The sequence below is a fragment of the Ambystoma mexicanum genome, chromosome 4p (assembly GCF_040938575.1).
Source record: "Ambystoma mexicanum isolate Mex_15411 chromosome 4p, UKY_AmexF1_1, whole genome shotgun sequence".
In the NCBI taxonomy this organism is placed as follows: Eukaryota; Metazoa; Chordata; class Amphibia; order Caudata; family Ambystomatidae; genus Ambystoma; species Ambystoma mexicanum.
Window position 1 is genome coordinate 171733838 of NC_090927.1, and position 6292 is coordinate 171740129.

Consider the following 6292-nt stretch of genomic DNA (forward strand, 5'->3'; position numbering starts at 1 on the left):
AGCCACGGACGTGGCCAGGGTGAGGTCTATCAGGTCCCTTCTCGGAATGATGTCCTCCTGCATCTACCTTGTGCCCCTGTGCAGACTTCGGATGCGTCCGCTACAGGAGTTCCTCGACGCCTGCTGGTTTCAGGCCAGGGGTTGCTTCGAGGACAGGATCCCCCTCGACGAGGAGTTCCGTCGGGCGATCCTATGGTGGGGCACCCGGGCTCACCTCACGACGGGCACAGACTTTCAAACCCCTGCCTATCAAGAGACCGTGACTACGGACGCCACTCTGGAGGGTTGGGGGACCCACACCAGAGATCTCCACGCAAGAGGCCTTTGGCTCCCGGAGGAGAGGTCTCTTCACATCAACATCTTCGAGCTCCGAGCAGTGTTCTGGGTGCTCAAGTCGTTCCTCAAGGACAAAGTGGTGAGGATCTTCACAGACAACACCACCACGATGTTCTACATAGGGAAGCAGGGGGGGCACCAGATCACCAGCCCTATCCAAGGAGGCCCAGGATCTGTGGCACTGGGCCATTGCCCAGGGGATGTTTCTGGTTCTCTTCCACCTGGCAGGAATAAAAAACACCATTGCCGACTCACTCAGCAGGGAGCTGCGCTCGTGCCACGAGTGGGAACTGCGCCAGGATCAAGTGGATCGGCTCTTCCAACAATGGGGCAAACCCCAGATCGACCTGTGCGCGACGGCGACGAGCTCCAAGTGCCAGAGGTTCGCCAGCAGGTTCCCACAGCCGAGGAGCATGGGCGATGCTTTCTCGTTCCCTTGGGACGGCCTGTTTCTGTACGCGTTCCCTCCGTTGCCGTTACTGCTCCGCCTCATCAACCAGCTCAAGAAGTCCAGGTGCAGGATGATCCTCGTCGCACTGGCGTGGCCGAGACAGATCTGGTTCCCGACCCTTCTGGACTTGTCAACGTCCCCGCCAGTCAGGTTGCTGGCGGACGCGGATCTTCTCTCCAGAAAAGGAGGCACCATTCTCCATCACGACCCACAGTCGCTGAACTTGCAGGCCTGGCTCCTGCAGCACTAGAGTTTGGAGGGTACGATATCCCGGCTGATTGCAGAGAGGTTCTTGCAAAGGCCAGGGCGTCCTCAACTCTCAAGTGTTATGGTCATAAATGGAAGAGGTTCTCTGCCTGGTGCCGTGCACAGAAGATTAACCCTCTGCGGATTACGGTCCCTCAATGGCTGCCGTACCTACTGTCGCTGGCCAAAGCTGGTCTGGCTCACGCCTCCATAAAAAAATGCATCTGGCTGTCATCTCCCGATATACCAGGACTATGGGACGGGGCATCCTTGTGGTCTCATCGCCTGGTGAAAATTTATGAAGGGACTATTCCAATCATTCCCGCCGGTGGCAGTTCCTGCCCCGGCGTAGGAAATTAATGTGGTGCTGACCAGGCTCATGGGACCCCCATTCGAGCCTATGCATTCGGCGCATTTGAAGTTCCTGTCATGGAAGACAGCGTTCCTCGTGTCCATCACCTTTGCACGACGAGTGGGAGAGATTCAGGCCCTATCTTGCAAGCCTCCATACTTGACTTTTCATGACACGAGGGTGGTGCTAAGGACGCACCCCTCCTTCATGCCCAAGTGCCGTCGGACTTCCACCTCAACGAGCCCTTGGTGTTACCAGTTTTCTTCCCGGCCGAGAGGACTTTGCACTCGCTGGATGTAGCTAGAGCGCTGAAGTTCTACGTGGTCCGCACAAAGAGTTTTCGGAAGACGTCACAACTGTTTGTGAACTTTGGGTCTGTGAATCAAGGGAAGGCTCTATCGAAGACTTCAATTTCCAGATGGCTCTCCGGCTGCATCATGCATTGTCACCGGTTGGCAAACCGACAGCTGCCCGGCCGTCCGAGAGCCCATTCGACCAGAGCGATCGCTGCTACCACGGCGTTCCTGTCTGGTGTGCCCCTGCTGGACATCTGCAGGGCTGCTACGTGGAGGTCGACGCACACCTTCACAAGATTCTACTGCGTCGATCGGGACTCCAGGGAGGAGTCCAGGGTCGGCCAAGCAGTCCTGCGCAACCTGCTCGCTTAAGGTGAGCCTGGTGAGGAGGTAAGAGATGCTTAATGTTGAGTTGTTGTATTGCTTAATGTTGAGCCTGTTGCCACCTCACGTGGTTGTGCATGTGTATACTGCTATGTATTCTTTTATTCATGAGCATGTGAATCCATGCCAGACCCCATGCTGGTGAAGGAACAAGTTACTTAGCTGTAACTTTTGTTCTCCAGCATGGGTCTGGCATGGATTCACATGCGAACCCTCCCGCCTACCCCTCTGCGGCTCTTCACTTAGTCATACTGCCACTTGGCATGCTACCAAATCTGAGGATGGCTGCCAGAGGCGGGGCTTAGGGAGAGGGCAGTCATTGGCTGGGGGAAGTATGACCCAGAGATCAGTGATTGGTTAGTACTAAGAAAGACGGATCAGAAACAAAATTGATACTGATTTTTTTCTTTACCGAGGATTCCCAGGCTGACGACGGGCAATATTCATGAGCATGTGAATCCATGGCAGACCCATGCTGGAGAACAACAGTTACAGGTAAGTAACTTGTTCCTTATCCTTCAAGTATGTTCATAGGGGAATACCTAGGTTTTTCTGTGCATGAAGATAATCAGTAGGGTTATCAGCACTTTGTGATAGTTGTGTTGTTTTTTTATGACTGTACCTTCCCTGTATATGCTCATATTTGTGTACCTTGTACTCACTACTTTCCTTAGGGTCCACTCACATCATGTGATACATATACATAGGGGAAGTAGCAGCTTTGAAACAGAGCAATCATTTCTCTGCATAAAGATAATCAGTTAGGTTATGAACACTTTCCGGTACTACTGCTGCTGCTTTTTTGCTTACTTCACTTTCCCTGTATATACTCATATTTGTATGTGTTGTCTGTTTGTGTTGTGTCTGTAATAATGCAATTATGTAGTAAGTGGGTTTTATTAGCTACTTAGTACGTTTCACAGTACGCAAAACTCTAATAAGAAAGCAGTTAGCATTTCACTATTCAGCATGCAAAATTATGAATATTGCACCTCCATCATGTATGCTGCACACAATGCCCATTTACTAGATATAGTATACTGGATAGAACTTCATAATAGAATGCTATTTATATCAATGCATTGCTCAATGCACTAACTAGCTCATTATATTTATTCCAATGATCCTTGACACTTTTTTGTGAACATTATAATAATCCCTTGTACAGACATTTCATGAACGGTAAATGCACATGTGATGTCATCAATGAGATTTGTGATGTCATCTTTGATGTCCTGGGTGTTAGTCTTAGCAGTGCACGGTGGTGGCGCGAGTTATGGTTGCTTAGCTTATCATAACTGGCGAATTTCAAGGTTTTTTTGGTTTTACTTCGAACCATAACGTCCCTTTAACAAAGTTTTTTTTACTAAAGTTCATCGGTTTCTAGTAGTGCCACGTAACCATAATGTAAACTAACATCTGACTTCATTGCACACCTTGCGGAGAATGCCACATGACCATATGCTGGCGCACAGCACGGTGACGTGTCCGAGAATCCGTACACACTTAACAAGATCTATGCCTCGTGGACAGTGTGGAAATACATTTACTGATGTAGGAACTTCCAACTTCAACATTTCCCTTGCACAGCTCCAACACCTATTCGTACTCCGCCATTAACAATGTAGTAAACAGCACATACTTTTAGCAAAATTTATCTGAAAACAGTTTCCTCCCCAAGAAACAGCACCACTGCTGTAATGAAGGAGCATGAGAAACACTGCCCCTACCTTACAAATAACACACTCGCAACATTTTCCCCCGTCCACCGACCCACCCCATATTACTGTTTGGTGCCTCTTAGCTCATTTCCGTCCAACTTTCCTTCTTAGCTGTCCTTCCAAAAAAAAAGCCATCCGTAAACAAAGTAAATGTTCGTTTAAGACCCACCTTTCACAGTTTAACCCCTTAAGTGCCAAGGACAAGATATCTCGTCCTTGGAATTGCATGTGCAGTGCCAAGGACGAGATGGCTCGTCCTTTTTGGCACCTTGTTTTGAGTAATTGCTCAAAACTGTAATCCAACCCCCGGGCTATGTGAGGGGGAGGTCCCCCCTCACTGCCAGGGGGCTGGATTACCTTCAGTTTCACGTCGGCGTGCGTAAAGCACGTCAGCGTGAAACTGAAAGTAAAATCACTGCAGCAGCCATTTTCAGCTGCTGCGTTGAAGAAAGGTGAGTGCCCTTATTTGTCAGCCTCGATCTCCGGCTGTATTTCAAGCTGGAGATCGAGGCGGGTATCGTTGGAAAGGGGAGATTCTCCCCTTTCCAACGATACCCATTGTGTGGCATTGCTGCTGACGGATCGGGCGCAGGGCACGCAATCTGTGGGCAGCAATGTCACTGGATCAATAGAGATCCGTTTGTGACGCGGGGAGGGGGCCTGCTTGCTAGGTAAGCGGCCTCCTTCCCCCTGTGGCCCCAAAGCATGGGGCCACAGCGCTGTAGACCCCTGGGGGCAGATGATCACTGCCCCAGGGGTGAAAAAGAAAAAAAATATATAAAAAAGTCGAGAAAGTGGGGAGGGGGTTTGGGGCCCACTAGCCACCAGGGATATTGGCGAATGTGGTGTCGTTGGAAAGGGGAGATCTCCCCTTTCCAGCGACACCATATATATGAGGCATTGCTGGTCACAGATCAGCGCAGAGCGCTCGATCCGTGACCAGCAACCCACTGGACCACAAGGTATACATTTGTGACGTGGGGGGCAGGGGGTCTGCTTACAGTAAGCAGCTCTCCCCCCCCCCCCCTGGCCCCCAAAGCATGGGGGCACATATGTGCACAACCCTGGGGGCAGATGGCTCATCTGCCCCCAGGGAAGGGGGCAACAAAAAAAATAGAGGGGGGTGGGGCTTGGATTTGTTTGGCCCCATGAAATGGTGGTGGCCCTCCCACACCAAGTGGAAAGGGGGACACCCCTTGTAGCCCTCCCTGGGGGCCGATTTATGGCCCCAGGCAGGAGTACATGAGGTGGCCCCCCATCCCATTGGCGGGTTGGCTACCAGGAATTAGTGTGCAGGCCTCCCAAAGGATGGGGCGTGCAGGTTAGCCAGGGAAGGGGGCAAAACAAAAAAATGAAAATAACAAAAGGGAATTTTGTGTGGGATTTGGGGGACACTAGCCACAGGGATATATTTTACAGAAATGGGTGGTGGCCCTCTCCCCATCACCCCAAGGGGAAATGGGGGCACCGCTTGTAGCCCTCCCTGGGGGCAGATATCTGCATCTAGGAAGGGGCATCTGCCCTCAGGGAGGGCTGAATGAGATGCCCCCCCTGCATTTGGTGTGGGGGGGTAGAGGGTCACCCCCCAGTACATTAGAAAATTACCTGGCGGTTTAGGGTGCTCCTCAGCCCGCCCTAAAGTGTAGTGTACCTTTTCCATTTTTTTCTTTGTTTCCATTTGGGGTGAGCGGGGGGGTACCATCAAATTGTGGGACTGGCCCCCCAGTGGGTGGGGCAGTAAGGGTTGGGCACCCTGGGGCCAGATTGGCACACCAATGTGCCCCTCTGCGCCAATGCAAGTTTCGTAAACGAAGAACAAAAAAAAATGGAAAATGGTTGAACGCATTTTAGGGGGGGCTGTGGGGCACCCTAAAGGGACGGGGAATTTTCTAATGGGATGGGGCGTTGACCTCCCCACCCGCAATGGAGTGGGTGCCATGTCATGCAGCCCACCCTGGGACCAGATATCTGCTCCTAGGAAGGGACGCCTGAGTCCAGGGAGGAGTGCAGGACAGGCCTCCCGCCTTATCTGCCCCCAGGGAGGGCTACGTTTTGCTGGTGTGACCGTAGGTAACACATGTTTTTTCTTTTCTTTACAGCTTTTTCTACCCGAGCAGCTGCAACGTTATATGAGTACAATTTCTTTCATTCTATGGTTCGGGCCCACTGTCAGTGGGGTGGGTGAGACTGGGGCTGGATTGTTGGTGGTGTGGTTGGGAATGGCCTGTCTGGGCAGATCACCTCCAACTGTCCTGGAGTTGCGGCTGGGTTGCATTATAGCTTTTCCCTTCGGGGAGGTATTGGCACACTGCCGAGACTCCTTGGTGGGGAGAAGCTGTAACGCAGGGCAGGCAGGGCTCCAGCAAAGTCGGCGGTAATATCTCTGGCCTTGGGCACACTTCTTCCATGTGTCTTTGCCGGGGGTTCTGGATAATAAATTCCGGGCCGTTTTGCGTAAGTCGGACCTCTGTGGATTCCCACGGGTGTCCTCTTTTGGGAAATGCAT